General features: G+C 36.6%; 1 protein-coding gene across 2 annotated transcripts in view; it reads left to right on the forward strand.

Annotated features, from left to right (window-relative positions):
- Window positions 1-13,692: 13,692 nt before the first annotated feature.
- The window catches only part of LOC105562445 (protein phosphatase PHLPP-like protein), a 51,356-nt gene continuing 40,241 nt past the window's right edge, over window positions 13,693-24,807 (forward strand). Inside the window, exons 1-2 of one of the 2 annotated variants that reach the window (XM_012013296.1) lie at window positions 13,693-13,837; window positions 20,463-20,597. The gene's annotated coding sequence lies outside the window, so the exon portion shown is untranslated. Of the gene's footprint in view, window positions 13,838-20,462; window positions 20,598-24,807 lie in introns of those variants that run through there. The other variant, XM_012013294.1, reaches the window with a different exon arrangement.

Below are 24,807 nucleotides of genomic sequence, written 5' to 3' on the forward strand. Positions count from 1 at the left end.
TACCGCGGAAGCAATAGAGGAGCCGACGCGCTCGTCGAAGAATCTCTATATTTTCGACGCGCCAGAGATATTAAAGGTCCACCAGCTGCCAGGGGAATCTACTGCTGCAGCGATGCGGTACTTATCGACGAAGAGTCCCTTCGATCCGATCGACTCGATCCTCGTACCGTGAACGGGCGGGCTTATCGCGTTAAGAGACAGAGCGACTACGATCTATACCGGATGTTCTCTCGATCACCGATTTACTGGCGGTTACCAATATTACAATCAATAACGGCGGTTGCTTCTCAACGTCAAACCCATGTAAACTTGTCTAGAGGTAATCGCTCACGCTGAAATCTTATAAGTGGCATCAATGCTGAGTAAATATCTTCATCCTTGGCTGTCAGCATTTTCCGCTAGTTAAGTTTGACCACAGGAGAATAATATTACCGCGGCGAAAGCCGCTGTAGGAAAAATGTGAGAACCGGTATTGACGTGACAGCTGATCTAATATTTTGAAAACTGTTCTCTCTCTCTCTCTCTCTCTCTCTCTCTTTCTCTACAATAACGTCGGCCAATATTAACCTAGATCAGTCTGACTATTTCGCGATAATGGGACTGGATGTTCCCTTAAGGCTCTGGATTACTCATTGCAGTTATATTGGATTATAACATTATTAAGCGAGAAATTACATATAATTTCCACTGCCATTGAAATGTTAACACTCCCAAATGCTCTTGGTTATCAGTGAATATTCTAGCGAGCGTTGACCCGAATAGACATCGTAATTCCGACAGTTAACCGGTATTGTATTATCGTCGAATTAACATTGACTGTTAAGGTGTGATCAACATCTCTCAGAGCGCATATTAAATCTGCGTAGGAATATCGGCAATATCTACAACTTCGATATATATTGCATAAAGTGCAACTAGCATGCTTAAAGTTACAAAAATAGAGCAAAAGTAGACCACGGCAAGGCGGAAACTCAAAACCCAGCATGCGAAACGAACCAAACATTATTTCGGAGGATCCCGTGGGATTCGCGAGAGACTGTCGTTGCCAACGACAGAGGGAGCGAGCAAGAGAGAGAGAGAGAGAGAGAGAGATCCTCTAGATCGAAACTCCGCGACCCTCCAACGATTGTTATTGGTTGAAGAAAGAGATCGATGCACGGGTAAAGAGGACCAATCCATGAAAACAAACAAAAGATTCTGCAGATCGTGAAATCTCTCGAGAGATGTTCCAGCAGGGTCGGACTGCAAGCGAGAAATTTTTCATCTCGCGTAAAAAGGGTTAAAAATAAGCGTAGTATAATTAAAGTATGGTAATGCAATAGTACGTTTTTAGATTTTTATCAACGTTGATACCTGTAACGCTCAAGAAACTCCAACAAACTATAATTAAATGTTTAAGTATGAAGAAAAAAGTATCGATATTATGTATACAACAAGAGATGGATAAACTATGACAAATTGACATGTAAAGATTGAAGATACGCTATTTTCGGATCCAAGTTCTTTCCAGTCTAATTGTATGACTGAAATAATTTAAAAGTCTTCTTGCATCGGCCCTGCTTCTTACCTGAGAGAAACATCGCGGCGCATTGCATTGGGAACAAACATGCACGAAGACGTACCGTACAATAATGAATTCAACGAACGTATAATACAGGATTTAACGTCGCAAGAAAAATACTTGATATTCTTGTCAAGCGGAAACCAACCTTCGAATTGAGAATGATTTGCAGCATACGTTCTTTCTTATATTTCCACATTTGTGCTTATATCATTATTTTACGTACTCTATTATAATAGCTAATCCGATGTAAATTTTTATCAAGAAATAGTCAATTTTACAGACAGTGCACAAATGAAAGTGATTGCTAATTTTCCGAAAGAACTGTGCCTCTCACCACGTCTTGACGCTCCATTGACATAACGTACGAAGGCTAGAGGCGAATGTGTTTGGTATTTATTACGTCTCCGCAAACTAGATCTCGCGAGGTAATCGTGTGCAAACTTGTCACGCGTTACCATTCCGTTTCTAAATACTCGTGGAACACAGATTATTCCACATCGGAATTATGGAGTCTGGCACGCCGAATTAGAGCGAACTGTACGCGGAAGAGCTCGTTTCCTACAATAGTAGTGTTTCGAGCTCTCGACAGGCCTGACACGTCAGGCTCATCTGTCAACTTGTAGGAACAATGCACAGAGTCAAGAAGACTTATGCGAGAACCGTTGAAGCTGCGTCTCGGTTTGATCGCGAGACAGTTTTCCCCTCAACGAGAATGATCAAAACGCGAATGGTTGACGATCATCGTAAAGTTCCATACGTGAGATATAATACTTTCTTATCCCGATCGAATAAGCTTTTTTTTATCTAAATGAAAATCTTATTTGTACAAGACTCTAATCGGCTGATCTCTCATTAACTAAATTACATAATACAGAGTTCATGGATTACTAGACGCTCATTTGCCAATGACAATTAAAAGATGTTCCGTAATAAGGGAGTTTTAATTAAAATATTCCATTGATAATATGAAAATAATTTGGCGATTAAAGCTGAAGCTAAATTTCTGCAATGATAAAAATTTAATTAAATAAAGACCAAGATTTTTTCTTTAATTCGTCAGTTTTTCGAAAAGTTTCAACTGAGAGAATTTACGAAATTATATAACGAATATAATTAAATTATAATTGAATTATTCAAATTGTACAAATGATCGTTGACAAAAACAAAGAATTAAGTTATCTATTACAAGAAATAAAAAAAAACACGTGGAAATTTTTTTTATATACCATTAAACATAGTACTGAGATTCTTAAAATCTGATTAAAACAATTAAATCCGATAATCTTCAAATTCTCTTTATAATGTACTATAAAGAAATATATGCTAGTTGATTAACTTAATATGAATAATTTCTGAATTTCTGCAGTTAAATTAATTTCAATTTGCTATACAATTCTAAAAAGTAACAAAGATAACGAGATCAAAAGTTTTGATAACGAATTGAAACAATAAACTTTAGTGGGCAATAATCATTTTGTTAACCAGGAGACCGCCGTGGCTAATAAAAAAAATATCCAATTAGATTTAGTATGATTCAATAAAATTAATCCGTTACTCTAATGGCTATTGTTCATTGATTTAAATCAAGATTGTCCGAAAACGCTCCCAACGAACCGCCTTTTTACTCCCGTTTCTACGTAGACAACGAAACCTTTTACGGCTAACTAAAATCGCAATTTGTTGCTTCCATTTTGCAAACGCTCCATTTACGAGTTGGTGCACTTAACGAGCATCGCTTTACGAGCAGCATTGTTTAACGATTGTTACTTTACAGCACCCGACATTGCTTATTTCGCCGCTGTGTTTTTTTCGTGTATTAACGGTAGAACAAAAAGAGCCGAAAGAAAATGAAGGAGAGACAGAAAGAAAGAAAGGGAGAGAAAATGGAGAAGTGAGAAGTGAGAGAAATGTTGGATAGACGACGATAAAGTTTCGATCGCTTCGTCAAAAAGCACTTTGTATCCCTGGTTGCGGGAGATACTTTTTTTACGATTTTCTGATGCCTCAATAAACAGCGAGATTTTATACGATAGAATTTTATTAGGACTGACGTTTAACAGTTATGCAAATTTACGAACCAATTACTGTTAATGCTTTCAGATATATTGCTTTTTTATTCCTTTTCTCAGCAACAAATCGCATTTGTCACAGGACTGACGTTATTTGTCTGATCGCGAATTGTATAATCTCTGGATTTTTAAATTTAGGTTGATTGTTGTCACAGATTGTAACCATATGTGTGTGTTCACCTTGTGGCAGATTTTTAATTTTAAATACTATAATACTAACAATTATCAAATAATTCTGTTATTTCAATTATTAAGATAGGATTTAATTTTCAAATACTAGGTGACTACTTCTTAAATTTATATACAAATATTCCAAATCTTACATAAATATATTTCATACTTTTTAAATCTTTTATCTTAAAATTTTTCTTCTTAAACTAATATATAAGACAATTGATTTGTTGCTTTTGTTATATAGACGATCTTTATTTCAGACGGTATTTTTGTCTAATATAATTTTTTATTAGCGTTTATATAAATAATGCTGATCTCTACAATTATAGTCTTACGAATTGTTGTCGAGGCAATGCACATTTCAATCCGCTTCACTTGTAAGGAAACAATTATTTATACTTTCAAAAAGGAATTGAGTCATATGAGAAATGTGATCCTACTCCTAATCCTCTTATACTGTGAAAGGATAAATAATCTGTATTACGGCAACGTTACTTGAAATGAAATCGTGATGGGAACGAACGAGATAGGCCGGCGAGCAATTTGTATTTTTAATTAAAATCAGTCCGGCAGTCGTGCAAATCCGACGGAAAGCGCAGCGGGAATAAAATTGTCAATCATAACGACGCTGGGAATTGTCTTTCGTTAAGCGAACAAATTTTTACGCACCGTTGCCTAATTTAATTAAAGGCGCTCGTCCAGGTATACATGCAGTGAACGAAACGATAATAAACGAATCGCGACACTAAAAGCCGGACGCAATGTGTATTCTCACCTGAGGAAACAAGCGCGTAAGAGAAACGTTAAAACCTTACCGCGCTTTTTCCAAGCTCGTTCAGCCTCTCTCGGGGAAGGAATAAACAAACCGTCAACTAAGTAAATTGTGAAAATATTATGAAGTGGTTTTCGCGTGAAAAATTCTTTGGTGGCTTTAAAGCTCATTTTATCTTCTTCGATCCGAGAATCCCTAATGGCCGAAGAGAATCGCGCGAACGTATCTCGAATGTGCACGTTTTCGCGTCGACCCGTGAGGAAATTAATTCTATTTACTTATCCGCACTTTGAAAAGGACCGTCTTTCCGTCGTTTTTCCACGCGCTTAATTCAACGTAGGTTAAAGTCGCCCGATTATGTAAACGAATTTACCGGCAGGCACCTGTCACACAACGCCGTACATTTGCGATGGCAGGTGTTTACTAGTTTACGTTACACACACACAAGAGTCGGATAACTCGTTCGACCGTACAACGAACAGGTGTCTAATGGCATCAACGAAGACAAAAATAGACAAACTCGAAGGTCCCTTGGCTGTAGCACATTGTCAATACTAATTATAAGAAAAAGGATACTATAATATTTATGGTGGTTAAACAAGAAACTGTTCACAAGATTTAAAATTTCGCAGTTTACAACATTTTATTCGGAATGAATAATTATCTTTGTAGCTGTAAAACGGATTGGCGTGGAAGAGCGATCTCTCAAACGTAAACATTTCTATTTTCTCTGCGATTTTTAATCATGTTATGTATATAGAGAAGGGAAACGTAGATATAAAAAGAAAAGAAAAATCAAATATTGGTGATTAATTCACCTAAAGTAAATATACGATTACGTAATATTTTTAAACATATAATGTTTAATTTACTACTTACACTCATCACGTAATTTAAAATAAATCTGGTTTATGAAAAATAGACCTGAAATTTAATATGCAAATTTTATTTTAAAATATTGATCATAACAATCTTTATACCAATTGGGATGTTCCATCCTTAATTAGTATGCGAACGTTATAAAGACACTTCATAACTCGATTTGACATTTATACTATTCGATAATTATGAGAGCAGTTGAGGATTATTTAGCTTTCCGCTGCGCTAGTCAAACGCAAAATTATTCCATGCCAAATATACGATCCTAAATATACTTTTTGACGAGAAATTCCGTAGTTTCACATTTATCACTAATTAAAAGCTAATAAATCAATTTTCCGAATATTTGCAAATGCAAATTAATGACGTATTAACAAACAAGTAAACATATTAAAATAATAAAATTTTCTAATTAGTATTTTAATTATAGTCAAGAAATCGCAATTACTATGATATTTCTATATTGTATTTCTAACAAAAAAACAATTTCTAAATAAATCCAACGTATATGTATCATAAAGGAGAGATGCACGTACGGTATAGATTCATGATATAATTATCTAACTTGCAGCTGAAGGAATCAAGACTACAATTTTATATAAAATCAATAAGAGCTTGTAAAAGGCATTGCACAAAACTACATTTAAATTTCACATATTTTTATTTGCGACAAACTTGAAATGTGCACGACGCGAACTAATTTTCACGTTTTGAAATTAACAAAATCAACACCGCGGCAAACCGACATCGCCGCATATAGAGAGCGCTTATAATGAGTTTGTTAATTACGCGTAGGTCTCCCGAGGAATAGAGGTAGCCCAGTTTCCCTTCGGACCGATGGGTCGATAATATCGGTTCTATCAAACCAGAATAACGACTTGCCGACATTAACGGGAATTGCAAGTCAAAAATGCGCGCGTCACCAACGAGATTTCGTATCGACATTTTAATCGTAATTTGTTATCTCGAACTCCTTTACAATGTAATAATCACTCTTATTAATACCAAGTCTGATTAACGAGGACGTATATGCATTTTTTTTTTCGAAACTCGTTTACGTATACGTACTGTAAACATCCCGAAAAAACATTCATAAGGCAATAATGTATATTTAGTCTTTTCTTACAATTAGCTGCGCTTAATAGATATTTATGAATTTAAATATAACTTATGAATATAAAAAAATGTTACAATATATAATTAAAAAATGGAAACGTGCTACAGAATAAGGTAGAGATCTCAACAAGTTGATATCTCAATGAAATTCTGCGGGAAGACTTTATTATATCAAAATTCCGAGATTTCAACAAACAATGCCCTTTACTATCCACCTGAAACTCTGAGTAACTGTACCCGTGCAAAATGGGCGTCGGTGCCGAGAGAAATGAAAGCCTGGTCGAGGGTGGCCAGCAGGGAATCAAAATGAATTTCGGGGCTGAGCTGGCCGATTCCAATTTAACTTTAATTTACGCGAATGCTGCTGGTTGCAAGTTCACGCGAAAATTCATACCCGACTGGTCGCGAGAGGATGGCCGTCTCCCTTGTCCTCCCCCGACCCTCGTTCGGGACGTTACTTACAAGCCCCTAAATCGTAACAAATGAGGATTTTACGACGTGAGGAAGCGTCCGACTCGCAGCCGCTGCCGTTAGACGGATTGATGAAATTTTTCACAGACACTTCGAGTAAACGGCACGTTCATAATAACGTCACGTGAAATATGCAGCCTGTATTCGCATACATTTTGCTATACAGTGCATTACTTTTCCCGTGAAAAGGGTGCATTCAGTAAGTTAGAAAATGGTAAGAAAATAAAAAGGGACGAAATAAGCTGGGGAATAAACGCCTCTATTTAATAAGCAACGTTAGAATTGATGACACACTAGCCAAATTAATTACAACTCAAAATTGAATGAGGATTACAATTTATTTATAATTAAAACAACAAACTTAATTTTATGGCGACATTGATCTAAAGTTGTATACTTGATTAATCAGACGTAGCTACAAAGATATACTACGTCTCGCGAGGATGCTTCGTAACTTGGCACGGCAATCCTTTATCGTTATAATTAAACATCGGATATGTGCCACGGTCAGAACGAGGAAAAATATTAAACTTCAAATAAGCACTTCTAACGCACAGCCATTAGCGTGACTACTGTGTACCAAAATGATCAGTATTATAAATTGGAAACTCATTCGACAACCGATTCACTTTACCCCGATTTTCATTAGCGACTTTTCTCCCTGGCAGAGAGAGAAGCAATTACTTTCATGTCGAATTATTATACTTTTCTCGTAATACAAGAGTCTTAACTGTTATCATGAAATCATTCTCGATTTAATCCCATTCTATCGCGATTATTGCACTAATATATATTATCGCAACAACATAATGTAGTTAAATTTCTCTGTTTTTCTCTTTAATTACTCTTGGACATACAATTAAGAAATTAGTAACTGACATAATTAAACTTGCTCAAAAATAGAGTAATGTACAAGGTATAGTAAATGTTGCAACGTTGCAATAACAATATATTAATAGAGACATTCACGATATCTTCAAAACTTATTATTTTAACGATATTTGTCGTTTATATGTTAAATATTGTATATTTGCATTGGAAAAACCGAGCTGTATATAATCATATTTTTTAATTTAATTAATTATAATCAGCTTCTCGATATGTAACACCTTAGTAAAAAAAAAAATAAAATCGCATCTACATAAAACCGTCATTTTGAATAAATAGTGACGTTAAGTTTAAATATTTTACACGATTAATCGTCAATAATTTAATGCAACGCGAGAGCAACGTAAAATGTGAGGACAGATAAAACGCGTCTGAGGCTCAAAGGAAGTAAAGAGCTCGTTACTTCTTGGCTCAAGATTCCAGACTTCAACAGACTAGACTACCGCTGACTCGGTGGCAGCAATTAATTTCTAAATCCGCGAACGTGGCGAGAAAGTCGAAAATTCATGCCTGGATCGGTTGAGTGAGATGTTCCGCACAGAAATATGATTATCCGTACGGTGCAAAAGTATACGAGTCTTTAATTACGCTCTCTTCATTAATGCGAAGAGCGTCCCTTTCGTACCGCACGAAGAGACGTCGTTTCATCTCGCCCTGCTATCTGCGGGACGAACGTTCCCGAACGATTCCCTTTGCTCTCGAACAGCTTTCGCTTCGAATAGCTCCGCGCGTGGTTCTATATCAAATTACAAAAGTGCAGTCGGAAAAACATCCGCATGACTTAACGTGAAAATCAACTTTCACGCAGACACTCAAGGGTTCTATTAAATATGTGTGCGTGCTCAACGTTATTTGCAAGTGTGTTGCGAACTCAATTCTAGAACGTGAATAAACTTTATTCCAGGAATTGAGTCAAATAAATTTGGTCGCGGCTGTCTATAGATATAATCTATACGTTTATATCTTTAGTTTTAGAAATCGCTAAGAACTTTCCTACAAAGTTTGGACGTCAAATAACGATACATAATTAATCGATATTAAATATATAGCTACATTTTGCAATGTTAATATTATATCTGTATTCGCAATGGTTTTTAAAGATTGAAACCTCCCTATCAAAAGTATTATTTTTACATACACTTTATATACAAACTTTATACATACACACACATCCATATATATGTATGTAAACGACAAACATTTGCCCTGTCTAGGAGCAAATGTTTGTCACTTTTCCATCAAGCTCTATTTTAAATACAGTTGAAAAACCATAGTTCTTTGAGGAAAGGATTAAACCTTTTTTTTCTAGACAGAAAAGAGAAAATACCGACGTTTGCACGGCAGTTTTACTTTGATTTCGCTAAAACTTTGTTTTCAGTTTTACTTTACAAATACAACATGTCTTTTGCACCAGCCCAATAATAGCTGCGAAATAAACATCAATTGCTGGAAAAATCAATGTATTATTAATAAGCAATGTGTATATCATTGCTATAACAATATCATTATCATCATATTAATTTTACCTGTATAAAAACTTGTAACGTAACATATTAAAAAAAGAAAATATGCAAATCTATGTTAACGTCATCGGGAAATAGTATTTAAAATTGTATAAAGTAACGACTATTTTAAAAAGTCCATAAGCTGGCATCAAAATTGCCGAGATTATTTGGAATTACCCGGACCAAAAATTAGAAAATCCGATGCACGAGCGATGATATATACAAGCGACCGCATTCGCCTGCTATTTATTGCGCAGCATGATTAATCTCTTTACCCCTGCGGCTAACCGGGTTATTATTTACAGGCCACTTTCCGGAATTACAATTTTTTATGGCGCATATGTCACGACTAATGTCTCCCATTGCTCGCGAAGTGCTACGTGCCGTTTTATCTCATGAAATTAAAACCGTTTCCCAGATTACGGAATTATCGAAAGACTACACAGCGCATTCGGGGAGAGATAGTTTTAATGCATTTTGAATGGCAATCTCCGTTTCATTACAAATACGATTTCTCGAGAATTCCGGCGCGTGCAAAATCGTAGCAAATCGAATTCATGCATAAATCGCCAACTGAATAAACTAGCACGGCATTGTATTAGATGACAATTACTATTCAATGGAAGATTATACGATTAACGTAGAAGAAAAGTAATTAAAAGTACATCGAATTATGCATCGAATTGATATGTTTCAGGTTGTTTCTTCGTGATAAAGTAAACTGAAATGCTCATAAAACGAAATAAAACTACAAATTTATACATCTCCAATCCGGAAGCCCAATCTATCGCATATATTATAAAGTTATGAAGTTAAAAGATCATATATCGCAAGAAAGTAACTTTTTATCTAATAATATATATTTCCTAAAATTTTAAATGTTTGTCCTAAATATACAATTTTTTAAATATTTTTATAAAAATTATTAAAATGCAAGAGAGTTACATAATATTATATGGGTGCTTTAAAAAAGTATTGACACTTATATGGAAGTAACTTTACCCAAAGAAATGTGCCTCAGGTCTTTGGAGACCGCTTGGACAAGATTCCAAGAATTTGTTAACAATGACAGCGAACAAGTGGAAACTCCTTGAACAAAATACATTCGTTATTATGTTATCTTGTTATCAGTTCCATTTTACTTCCACATGAGTGTTAACATGTTTTTAAGCACTCTGTATAACAGCATTTATACCAATACACAATACAAATTATTAAATTTATTTTAATTAATTATAGGAAGAGAATAATCCAATCTATTCAAATAAAATAAGCAACTGTAATTAATTAAGGAGATCCTATGTGAATAAACTCTCATACATTAAATAAATCAAAATAAGCTACATTATTTGCTTTGTGATGCGAATTTCAATACATAAATCTCATATTTCTTGATTTATAATTTTGTTTACGTTAATTTTAAACCACGAATTACTTATAATAAATCACAAGAACTGATATGAATTATCAGGAGAAACGTGGTTCCATTGCACACATGTAATTTTTTAGAGAATATCGTATTCTCCTACGAATAACTCAAGTATTACCGAAAGAAGGACAAAATTTGCAGTAAGTAAGTCGTGACGGCAAAACGATTTAGCGAAGCGGCAACTCCTGCGCGAAGATCGCAGTTGCCGAAGTTCGGCCGATTGCTACCTTAAAAGGGGTGTTTGACCAAAGTAGGACTTTTTCCGAGAAAGTTCGCGATTGACGTGACGTTGAAAGCCCTGCTCGACGATCCGGCAGACGAGTTTCCCAGGGAGAATCCGTCGTTCTCGACGGCCGATCTGAAACTTGGAAACTGCCGGAAATTCTCAAAACGTACCGACGTTCAAAATAGAATGAAGACTTTCCGCATGAGTATTTTACAGCATCGACGAAACGGTAACTAATTCAAGACGGTGCGAGTAAACGCGGACGAGATAGAAACATGTTTACGAAAACATTTTGAAAGTTTTAACACTTGTTAATAATCAGATATATGATTTTAGAATTGCGTGTATACACGTTTTAACACGTGTAAGTACAATATAATATAAAATATTATTTTTAATAAGAATATCAATATTTTATTATGTGACAATATTGCACGATATATTTAAACTTACTCGTCGTTACATTTGTATTTATTGCATTGTTCATATTAATATTAACCAGCAAAAGTTGATATAAATCATCTCACAATTAAAATTTATCTTCTAAATAATCTGTATTAATGTATTAATGCTCTTATGTAACAACAGAAGGGAAAAATTTCTTTTATAAGTGTAAAACAATCAAAGTTTTTAATGTTTCTGTATACTTTATTATATAACTTCGAGTGATATGTACCTATTATATATTTTTAACTTTGAAGAACTTTATTTCGTCTGTAGTTTGCAGTCGTTAAAAAGTTAAAGCTTCTTGCAGACGACCTATAAACCTGTGAAAACTAACAGGCGAAAATTATTTTTATCCGAAACTTGTTATATTTCGAGCTTTACAAAGATAGTCGATTATCGAGAGACATTTCTGTCAAATACTTGATAATGCAAAAGTTTTTATAATTTATAACAAGATTGTTTTATTTCTGGGCTGTTAGCAACATGCTACGAAAGAAACTTATTACTATGGTGTTGGGTTGATGCATAAGTTTGTCCCGTTTATAAACATTCGCGCGCTTTATACATGAAATCGATCTGCTATCAACTTCACACTTCTATGATGTATTAAACATTTGAAAGTAGCAATTGAACGGAAGCTTTACTGTCAAATTTGTTATCGTCGATTGATGTTTGTGAGTCGAGTAAATTTATAAAGATGGATAAAAATAAGCATCACTTTCGGCATCTTATGCTTTTTATTTTCGAAAAGGCAAAACTGCTGTTCAGATCAAAAGAAAAATATGTTCTATCTACGGAGAAGATGCTATTGATGATTCCACCGTTCGTAAATGGTTCCGACGATTCTGTAATGGAAATTTTGATCTCACGGATGAGAAACGTTCTGGACGGCCTTCCGAAATTGACAGTCACGAAATCTTGGCCTTGATTGAAACTGATCGTCATAAAACAGCTCGTGAGATTGCATATATCACTGATTAAATGTATATCGACAAAATATAATAGGTATGAAAATTTTTGTTTAAAAACGCGACGAACTTGTGTATCAACCCAATACATATAATACAGGTTTTTATTTAAAAAAATTACAAATTAATTATTTCGAAGAAACTTGAATCAAACGGCTCTTTTGGACATTTTTAATTAGTATATACTTAACTTTACTACGATTAAAAAGAGATTGACGGTTTAATTATTAAAAGCAACATTTTAAAATTTGCCATAAGTAACTGCTCTGGAAATAAATTTACCTTACAATTTACAACAATAAATTGATTAAATTTAAATCGCTTCCATTTTGCACGATAATTTATGTTGTTCAAAGAGATTAAACGTTGTATAAACTTTTTATCCAAAGCATAGTTTAATAACAAATCTAATAAATTATAACTAAAATCTTAACTTTCTATATTTTCTACTTTGCTCATAATCTTTTAATTAGCAGTAATAAATTGTCTGATAATTGTGTTATTAATGAAAGATTTACTGCGAATTAATTACAGAATAAACTTCTATTATCTGCTCTTTACATTTTATTTTAATGCCCTTCAATTCTCATTATTAAATATTTTGATAATTAATTTTATAATTAAATTTTTCTACAATTTTCAGGAACATCACAATATGTTATTGATATAAAAAAACAACTTTGTAGAAAAACACTTGATTCAGTAGGAAAAGAAAATAGCGAGATCTAAAGAGTTACTGCGTTAGAATATTTTCTTAATTAGCAGAAATGATGAACTTCGTTTTCTCAGAAAATAACTTTGATCTTAAAATTTTATCGAGACTTTAATAAAATACCGATGAAATGTGAAATAGTTTTGCTCGTTTCTCACGAACATTTAAATCGGATATTCTTATTAGACCTCTATTTTAATTTTATTAAAAGTTCTCGTCGATTATCATAATCTCATTACGCACTGTGAGGCAAAATTAAATCAATATAAAATAATAAAAATGCATTTATATAATACATTTAATCTACTTTAATCTCTTTTAACAAATTTTTTCCTGAAACTTTTTACTTGTTTTAATATTCTCTCTCTTCGCACGAATTTCATTCTTTTCTGAGTGCGATGATGTCCATTCTGTCGTTTCTTGTTCGTTGTTAAAATAAACATTCCATGAATTTATATTCTAGTATGGCGGTGAGCCAGGCAGGAGGTTGGCATCCCAAGAGAAGCCGCTGGAGATTCAGGATCAATTTCTTCAAAGGCTTGGCTACCAGGATATATCCAGGCGCGCTCGTCTGGGAGTTGATCCAGAACTCCGGCATCTCATCGGCTTTCACGTAGGTCGGTATGAATTATGGCAAAATATATTCTTTGTTCTTTCCCGCGAATCATTGCTCGTATACTTGTGTATTTATTTTTAATTTTTTAAATAATTTACTTGAAACAATTCCAACATCATATAATATCATAAATACCGACTATTCTATTATTTATTCAATCACCCGTGTGTAAATGTAAGTTAACTCGCTCAGAAATGATTCTCAATTGTTTTATAAGTACGTAGCGTCTAAGAAAATATCAAAAAGCAACTAGCTTCTTATTCTCATTCATTAGTTGATATTAAATCTAACAAACAGCTCTATTTGAAGCTCAACTGATTCTAAAAGCACCTTGCTATGACGAGAGATTCTGTCTTCGACAGAACAAGGTGCGTCTTATTACGTTTACGCGTAGAACCCATGCATATGTACGTTTGTACACGCTTAACGCACTTTTATTACTCAACGTAAATCCCAATCCTGGTAATTACAAAGCGCGTCGGATTTCGTTACATCTTGACTACATCTTCAGTGGGCCGACGCGCGCCACCTTCTGCAAGCTAATTGCGTTAGTTGAGCACTTCGTCATCTCGCCCGTCTCCTCGTCACCCGGCACTCGCGAACAACTTTTGCGAGAATCGCGCCCGTCTAATTCCCGTCGTCTTAACCTTCGGGCGCCAAGGCGTGATGATTAATTAGCGAGACGCGCGGTTTGACTAATTGTAAGTGGCGTGTCTATTGATTATGCGGACCCGAACGGTTTAGCGAACGCAAAGAATCGAGCGTACCTAGCGCGAGGTGACTCGTGCTCCGAACAATTACCAAATATTTTCATACGTCAAAAACTAAATTAATCTAGGGAAAAGATTGAGAGTCGTAAATGCAAGTCTTAGCGCGTGTCAATCGCTTAAGGTGGCTCCTGCATAGACCGACTATTATGACAGTTATATGAATTTATAAAAATCAAAGGAGCCCCACCAAAGCACCCGTGCTAACTGCTCCTTCGTGCAGGAGCCACCTTAACAAATCTTCTAAGTACAATATATTCGACCGAAATGTTCGGTTATTATTATAACCATCTTCAGCGATATAACAAAAAGCAATTAATCTCTGTCGCGTCATCGGTGAGAGATCAAAGAATATTCTGAAGGACGACTCATCGATGGAGGTCCCGTGTACTTGACTAAACGATTATAGTCAGGAAGCGAAGAGAGCACTGGGGAGTGAAGGTCGGCGTGTTCATATAAGATTCGACTTAAACGATTGTCGAATTAAGTAAATTAAAGGCAGTCGAAATTTAAAAGGTGGCGGTAGTTACTCTTCAAGTTGACAAATAGCATCTCTATTTCAAACACGTTAGTTGTACACTGTGTTTGAAAAAATAATATAACAAGAAGAGCGCTCCTTGGACAAACATAAACGTAACGAATCTCTTTGATTCACTTCCAAGGTAAAAGAAAGAGAGATATGCTCGACAGACAGCCACGCTTTGCCGACTCTTGTCGTGTAATAATCGCGCCCCCGCCCTCTTCCTCCTCTTTCCTTACAGCATCACATTACAGTTATTACGCGAGTAAAACTTTCAGCCGACACATTCTACTTCTTCTTTTCTTTCTTTGCGTTTATGGGTCACCCGTGACCCAGAGCCGCGATTTTGACGTTGCGACACCGGGAGTTTGTCGGTTTGCGATCCCGCCTTAGGAAACGCTCGTGCCACTTAAGCAAAGCGTCCCGAACGAGAGTTGGCCATTGTGTCGACACGAGGGCCCTAAGTAGGCACTTTCGCGTTGCGTTCTCCACTATGGAGACACATAGCGAAACGACGGGCGAGCGAGTTCGCGCGCGTGCTCCGCTAATTATAACGTTATTGCCGCTATTAATGAGCAATTTCAGGGCGCTTCTGTGCGCCGCTCGGTCGCTGGCGATATAAACTCGAAGCGCATTACGTAACTTACGTGGCGCAATTTAGCCGAGTTAATTAAGTTAAAGTGTGTTGCGCGCGGGCGATCGTCGCGTCGTCGCATCGCCGTCGTCATCGCGAGACTGTATTTATTTCCCCGCCTGCTCGCCATTACTTTTATTTACCCTCTTCCTCTTTTCTTCGCCGGGGCGTTTTCGCAAAACTCGCCAACGGACGATTGCCTTTAACGCCCGTAATTACGCTCTTAAGCGAGATATACAAGGCAGTTTATCTACAATTTGCTCTCGCAGCGTTACAGCATGCGTATTCATCTTGGAAATATAATCCGGAAGAGGTCGGAGCAACTTTTGTTCCGCTCCGTAAAGAGCTGCTTGTCCGAGCTTCTTAGTCGCCCCTCCTGGGCCAACTCTCGCGAAAACTACCCCTCGACTTCTGTCGCGTACCACTCGGACTGGTTTTTGCGAGTATCGGTAAACGGTAGCGTGCTCACATTTCGCCGGTTACACCCGGCGATATTGGACACCGCCGGTGATTGATATTCCAGCCTGAGAGACGTTCGCACTCTGTTTTTCGTCGGACCGATACACCGGGAAAACTGGCAATCGTAAACACTTTCCACGCCGCACGCTCGGACGTCCGAACGGTGTGCGAGCGTTCGTTTTCCGCGTTTTTATTTTTTTACATGTGCTTCTTGTTTATTTGATTGGGATACGCAAAATTCAGATAACCGAACTCGCGAGGATACAAAACCCGGTAATGCAAGGATACGAGCGACGGGGTATGAGACCCGTGCGCTCGAAGCTCTGCACGCGCCCGAGAGATTTCGAGCGCGTCGACTCGAATTTTTAATCATCGAGGGTATTTTTAAGCTGAAAATCCCCCACCCAGCCGCGTTATCCATAAACAATTCATGTATCCAGCTTTTGTTCGCCCGGTTTTTCAACATAGTTCAATTTCCAGAATACTTTCCGAGATCCTTCCTTCTATTCTCCGCAGCTGCAGATCATCCCCTCGAATATCTGAGATATACAGGGTGATGTGTAACACCCGCCTCACCTCTTACTTATTTTTCGGATAGAGCGAACTCCAGTCCACTGAGTCGAAAAGTTCTCTACCATTTTGCAATTTTCGCAAAAGTTAAGGAGATGCTGGAGTGATTTTGCACTTTTGGCACCTTTTGCTCCTGGAACTGTCAATTCATGAAAACATTTGTGTAATATACAAATTATGTGGCTTTTGTGTACGAACCGACAGTGTTCCACTAATCGGACTAAATCAAAGAACAGTATGATATTGAAATTAAGTTTAGAATCTATTCACTCGAAAAATCGATTTTTGTTAGGCTTCTAAACTTAATTTCAATGGTACCATGCTGGTTCTTTGATTTAGTCCGATTAGTGGAGCACTGTCGGTTCGTACACAAAAGCCACATAATTTGTATATTACACAAATGTTTTCACGAATTGACAGTTCTAGGAGCAAAAAGGGTCAAAAGTGCAGAATCACTCCAGCAAGTTAACGAGTTATTAAGGGGATGCTGGAGTGATTCTGCACTTTTGGACCTTTCTAACCTGTCAGTTGACGGAAACATTTGTGTAATATACAAATGAAATGGCTTACGTGCGCAGATCGAAAGCAGCTTGCTATTCCGGCTAAGCAAAGAACAATATGGCATCACTGAGACCAAGTTTGCAAGTCTAATAAAAAATAATAGTGAGCAACACACACATACAGTACATGTAGTATGTATGTTGCTCACTATTATTTTTTATTAGACTTGCAAACTTGGTCTTAGTGATACCATATTGTTTTTTGCATAGCCGGAATAGCAAGCTGCTTTCGATCTGTACACGTAAGCCATTTAATTTGTATATTACACAAATGTTTCCACGAAACAGACAGTTTTAAGTGCAAACGGTGCAAAAGTGCAGAACCACTCCAACATCTCCTTAATTATTAAAAATCGTCTTAGCCCGGCCTACCCGCCCAATTGAAACGCACGGCGAGATGCGGCCACGATTGGCGTTGCTAGGCCCGCGGGGACTTGTTTATGACACGCGGCAACAGCTATGTATAGTAAACAACTCTCCGCGCGCCTAGCAACGCCAATCATGGGACGGCCGCATCTCGCCATGCGTTTGAACTGGGCGGTAGGCCGGGCTAAGACAACGAATTTTAATAATTAATAACTCGTTAACTATTGCGAACATTGCAAAACGGTAGATGATTTTTCGACTCGGTCTAGTTCGCGCTATCCAAAAATAAAATGTGAGGCAGGTATTACATAACACCCTGTATACATAGTATATATTTCGCCGATATTTGTTTTTCATATATTTACCTACAGTTACGCTTTACATATTGAATTAATACACGACAAAATTTGAATAAATTCGAAAGGGTGCACGCGCGTTTATATCCAAAATGCAAAAATCGATGATCCGGCTCCCGTATCCACTACCAATTATCCATAACGAAAATCCAAATCGCGTCATCTCGCGCACTTGTTTATCCAGTCTGACGCAACTTTCCGGCCTAACATAAATTCTTCCTTTACCGCCGCGACTGCAAATCCGGCGGTATCGCGCGTTCACGTGCCGTTTGACGTTCCATGGCGCAGAATTGGAGCGGGATTATGATGAGGTCGCGCACGTTGATGCAGGCAGGGCTGAGCGTTAAAACAGCAAATTTATCTAGCAGAAGCACCGCCGCACCGACGCCGCCGGCGCCAGCATATTTAACCATAATAACCGCTAACGACTGAGAGTTTCCTGGCCGGAAGTACCGGAAGTGCGCGCTCGCGCCACCGCCGTCACCCTGGCAAGCGACCGCCTGCCTAGCTAAGCCGAAACGTTAAACGCCGATTATCGCGTTCCCATGCTCTCGCCTGTAATTTCCCGCGGCAACTTTCGTTCGCGAGAACAGAGCCCAGGTATTGAGCGTTAAATGGCGGATATAATTCACTTTAGGGAGAAAATAGACTTCATTTCTTGCAGCTGAAACCGCGATCGATTCTTCATGATCTGAGCTCGTCTCCGAAAATAAAGGAATGTTAAATATTATAACATCGAAGCATATTTGCGCTTTGCGGAATGACTCAATGCGCCGAACGAAATAATTTTCTTGCCCAAAGTATTATATTGTGAGTGGGATAAAGCGCCTTTTCTCTGATAATACTAATCAGATTTTAATTTTAATTTTAATAACAATTTTCCGTCCAAAATTCAACTGCCAAGATACAATACCGGTTTTAATGTTTCTTTAGTGAAAACCGGCGTGTGGCTGGGCATTCTAACTCCCGAGCATCGGTCGTATCCTTTTTTTTATTTAATAAAATAGCAGAATCCATACGCGCATAATAAATCGCTTTCCCTTTGAAATTGCTGAATATTGTTCGTACCGTGCAGGCATTTTCCAGTCGCAATAAAGCTCACGCACGCTGGCTTTAATAACCGCGCACGATTTATTGGATTTTATCGCGGAGATGGCGAAGCAAAGCTCGCGAGCATTTCTCGCCGACGGCGACGTAGTCTGATATTTACACATCCGCAAGGAAATATCATGCACTGCCAGGGTAATAATTGCTTTTTTTCTGATAACGGAGATTTTATTTCTTGCATTTGCTCGATTGTCGCGTATATTGATTTCCAAATGTAGGCTCATAAGAATTTCGAAGCGCTATTTAATCAAAGCATTTTTTACATCTTTCTAAAACAATATATGTAAGTTAGTGTGTTTAGAAAAATTAGATGCTTTGGGGATAAAATTTGCATCTTCTATTCTTACTCTGGATATAAGCAATGTCAAATTAACTTCATTTTCGCGAGAATCTATGAAAGCGTTATTTTGATATATACGCTGTTAACCAAAATATCATTTATACGATCAAACATGCTGAAAAATTGTCGTTGAAACATGCCGTGTGAAAACTATGAGGGCGATACAACATCAGCTATTTTTTACGAGTTAGCTATGATGGTTTTACATCTCCAAAACGTTTAAAGGTCTATATCGCAACACAATGAGTCGAAAAAATAACATTTTGATTCGCATGTCGCATATGGTCTGCAAAACTCTCTGGGAATTTGCGTTTCTGTTTGTGAACGTAACTCAATTTCACCGCGCGCCGTTTGCCGCCGCATATGCAATGAAAAATTCCATGTACCACAGTATATAGAGCAGTTTTGAATAGAATCGGTAAACTTTTAGAAATTATAGAGAGTAAGAAATAGATATTTTATAATAAGAAACGTATTTTAAGTATTATGTAATTATATCATTGTAATTTCATTCATACTTAAATTAATTGGGTTTCTCTCTCGATGTTATCTACAAACGCATGATTCATTTTATAATTCACCTTTTCGAGGAAAAAACTTTCTCCTGAGAGAGGAGCATTTATTTGTTACTGGTATACGATAGTTCTTTCGAACTCAGAGAAAATATAAATGTTTAAAGAGTTTAATATAAACGAGTTGAAAATTTATGACAAAAATTAATTTTAATAATAAAATTTATAATATTGATTTTTAATTCAACAATTTAATCATTTTTTTAAGTAAATACACGCTCCCTTTTCGTATCAGAAAATTCATGCGACAATCTGAACCTTAATCCTTTGATCTCAAAAGGTGGCATACGTGTCGCCCCTAAAGGGTGACACCTGAATCGTTCGCGCGTTGATTAAAGCCGTAGTTATTCACCGTTCTTTTTCTCCTCTTACCAGGACCCGCATCGCCATTGCCAGATCTGACGGGATACAGCCATTGCGGCTACACTTTGGTATTGAAGGGGTTGGTTTTTCCTCAGTGGAAGCGACGACCTCTGGCCGTCATCGGCTCCAGGCTTTTCCTTTATCCGGGTAAGTGTTCTATTCGTGGATCTTGCTACGAGATAAGAAAATTCAAGACAAAAGGAAACCTGTAGCCCCGCCCGGGCAACAAATACTGACAGTGGGAAAACAACCCCTAAGCGTCTGTCAAAGACATTAGAAATCATACGATAGTATCTGTCCCCTGTGATTCGTAAAATCCCCCAAAGGATTTGTAAAAGTAGCTCTTGACGCAGGAAAACTGAAATCCGTTAACACGTCACCCTTAATTTACTTTCAAAAATTTATTTTCCGCCATTGTACTCCAGAAACAAAGATACACTTTTGAAATTGCTGTATCGATTTCAAGAGCCAGACTGGAGTTAATTTTTAATAAACTACATCCCTTTAAAAATAAGCGGAGAAGAGACAAGCAAGAAACGAGCTTAAAAGCTTTTTAGCTTTCAGAATAGATTAAGGTGCTATTTGTCTGCAATTAACATGTGTATCGTGTCATCCCTTTCTAAAAAAGAGATGTTAATAGCGCGAATGTCGTTAATATCGAACAGTTGAGGCCTCTTTTCCGCGAAATTGGTTTTCTCGAAGCGCGGTGTGCTTCACTTCTCTTTTAGATTCATGGTAAATGAAGATTTGCAATTTAGAAATATACATTCGTATACACCAACTATTGAGGTAAAATCTCTAATCTTAGTAATTAGAATTTAAGTAACAACGATTTCTGTTTCGAAATATTTTCTCGATTAAACAGAATTAATCGTTAATTTAATCAATACCAATAAGTCCGCAGAATGATACACAAAACGTAGTAGCAGTCACGGAACAAAAAAAGACAACGAATTCTCAACGTTCGTAGTTGTTTTTCTCTCGGCGCGGTGACGTACGATGTTTTTGCGTGCCATCGTGTACTCGAAGGTCGCTGCGGTCTCACTCGCTCGCCGAACGTCGAGCCGGCAGGCAGTGGCGAGAGTCGCTCCGTGTGTCGTATTATTTTCGTGTTATCGGTTTCGAAGACTCGATCGCGATAAATGTATGGATAAAACGCTATTGATTTGCACACCTTTGTTAGTAACAAGTAACGTTCCTCGATTAATTATTACGTTTCTACAACTTGTAATGAGAAACGAATTGCGTGTTGAGGCGACGGTTCTTTATCAACGTATACATAGATATTTCACGAGACTAACTCATCTAAAATATGAGTGTAAACCGTGGTACTTTGTCGCGGTTACATCTCGTTTACGCACCGCGCTTTTAATTATCTGTCGATTTCGTGTAATCTGTTCCATTTTCGGGAAAAGAGAGAAATTTGTACGACTTCGGCGTTCGCGCTGTAACTCGCTCTGTCGTTCGAGGATTAGATTGAATGACAAAGATTGTAAAATATCGTTTCGTTGCGGACTAATAATTACTTCTTTACCGCAGATTATGCTTCCGATGCTCGCGTTGTATATCGCCAATTCAAAAGTGATTTATCCATTCTTCCGAATCAAGAATGCAAGTTGTTAGTTTGAGTAATTTGTGTGATAGAGAGTCACGCGATCTTTGTTAACAATAATATTTCATGCGTTTCGCGGTATCTAACATCGCGTACGGCAGTGCCAGAAATTTCGCGCGATCGATGATTTTCGCGAGTGAGTGTTGTGTAAGTGCCACAAGGAAATCTGAGAGGAGGAGGAAGCCTGGGAGGCATCGGGCAACAGCGGAGAAAGGGTGAGGTAAGTGTCTTACATTTTTCTGTTATCTGTTACTTGTGCGAAATAAAGCATCTGTTGTGTTTTTATTTTATTTATTCAAATGATTTGAACAAGAATTCGAATAAGTGTTAGAGACAAAACCATACGTATACAATTTTGTGAGTTTATATCTAAAAGAGAGACTTTTTTGGTATCCTATATAATTATTTTAATAATTATTTATTTTTAAAAATATAAAATATAAAGTATATTTAATACAATAATTTTGATTTTACATAATTAATATACATATAATAATCATATACATATTTGTATTTTTACAGTTTAACATACTATATATTGTTAACGATTTACAACTTTCTGTTGCGAATCGTATCAGTGAGTGATAAATTACTTTTTATTTTAAATTGACGTTGCGCATACAATTACTTCTTTGCATGTATACAAATTCTTAAAAATATACAATGCTCAACCACAAATTGCGCGCGCGAAGCGCGCGTTTTGTCATTTCTAGTTTCATAAAATTGTCAGGTTGCTCTTACGTAAATAATCGTGAATCCAGCGGCAAATCTTGGAAAAGACAAAGCTGCCGAGAAAGAAAATATTATAACAGATCAGCCCCATAGATATGTTTCCCTTCTCCTTCTTGCTTCTCTTTCCGGTACCCGAAACATCATGATTTATCTATGTCCGTCCCTTATCCTTCTGTTGGAACGATCCTGTCACCGGGCAGGATGCGTGCCGTGGATCAAGAATTTCTTCGGCCGAAAGGATTTATCGTCCTGACGTGCAATTACGTCGCCGAACATTCAGATACGGCGCGTCGCTATCGCGCGAAAGAAAAATGGCATTACTCGCGTAACAAGAACTACATTTACAGCACGGATAAGTAATACATCGAATTGAAATAAATGGAATATTGAGAGAATTATAAATAAAATATGCTCTACTCTTGCCCGCCTAATAAAGCCATTTAACGAACCCATTTAATTGGCCGAGAAATACGCGTTTTAAATATCGAGTTACGAAAAAGCTTGTTTTTTCACATTTTTAGATAAGATAAAAATTAAATTATTACGCATTTGTAAAGAGATGCATTTGATTGCTCGCCTAATTAATCCGTATAACGAATCTATTTAATTAGTCGAGAAGTATGCGTTTAAATATTGAGTTACTATCGCGAAAAATCTTGTATCTTTTACGCAAGATAAATTGATCGAACAATGTCTCGTTAAACATTTAAGATCGCGTTGTAACATTTCATAATTTGCACACATTTATCTTTACGTTGACTCAGATATTTTTGCCAAATGACAATAAAGTCGGACATGGCTTTGCCGAACGTGACCTGAATTGAATCGTTTCCCTTGCGAAACACAGGCACATTCGGCATTTTCTAAGCCATAAATGTGTGCGCACCGTCAACGACAAGATGACCAACAACCCCTCATTACTGTCGGCGAAACAACGATAACGTCCGGTCGGGAACGCTTGCGGAATTTTCGACTTTGCGATTTTACACGTTTGAATCAGCGCGCGTCGTTCAAGCTAGCGAAAAATTAGGCGGTCGATATTTCACGTCGGCGTGTTCGTGTTCGTGTTCATATATAACACCGAAAATGGGTGGAATTATTTAACAGTGAATTGACAGCATGAGTAGCATATATCGCGTCGCTTGTGATGCCCGCACTGCTGAAATTTTCATCGCACGTATTTTAGAACCGTAATTTTCATCCCATTTTGATCTTTTGCTACTGAAATATATATTTCCAAAATTCAATAATACGAGTAATAAACGAAAATCATTCTACTTTTCATTAATGGACTTGGTTCTGAATGAAAAATTTGAAAATAATATTACTTCGCAATGCGCAACCCGCTTAGATCATTTCCGTCATCCACGTGCCTTGCAACTCCAAAACTACTTCGATATTTAAATCAATCGCGATTGCTATACCATGCACTGATAAATAAATATCTTAAACCAAAAAAATATTACTTTACTCAAGAAAATTATTCATTAGGTCGCTCCTAATAGCTTATTAACTTAAATTTAAAAAATAGTAAACAAATTAAAACATGCATTTCCTTAATTCAAGTATTTATTAAATATCAAAGAGTACATAATTTTTAATTAAAAAATTTTTATTTTAATTCTATTAAATGGTTACTAAGATGTAATTTTCATAGCAGCAGAAATAGATTTCTTATTTAACAAAAACAATTATTTCAGTTAATAAATAGTATTCTTGTATATCTCATGAAATCTTTATTTGAATGTAGAAAATGTAATGATATAAATTAATTTACTTGATATAATACATAGATTTACTTGAAATTTGATATTTTTATTTAAATAGAATAAATATTTACTTTAATTAAAAAATAATTTTAAGTAAATCTATTTACTCGTGAGTTTAAAAAAATCTTTTTGTAGTGTAGCGTATAAGTTTGTAAGTAAAACACGATTGCGTGATTAGAATTAATTAGCAATCCAGTGTGAAAGAAATAAAAAAAGAAGAAATCTCAATTTTTTTTTCTTTTTG

The sequence above is a fragment of the Vollenhovia emeryi genome, unplaced genomic scaffold (assembly GCF_000949405.1).
Source record: "Vollenhovia emeryi isolate VEMERY1.0 unplaced genomic scaffold, V.emery_V1.0 DF939188.1, whole genome shotgun sequence".
NCBI lineage: Eukaryota > Metazoa > Arthropoda > Insecta > Hymenoptera > Formicidae > Vollenhovia > Vollenhovia emeryi.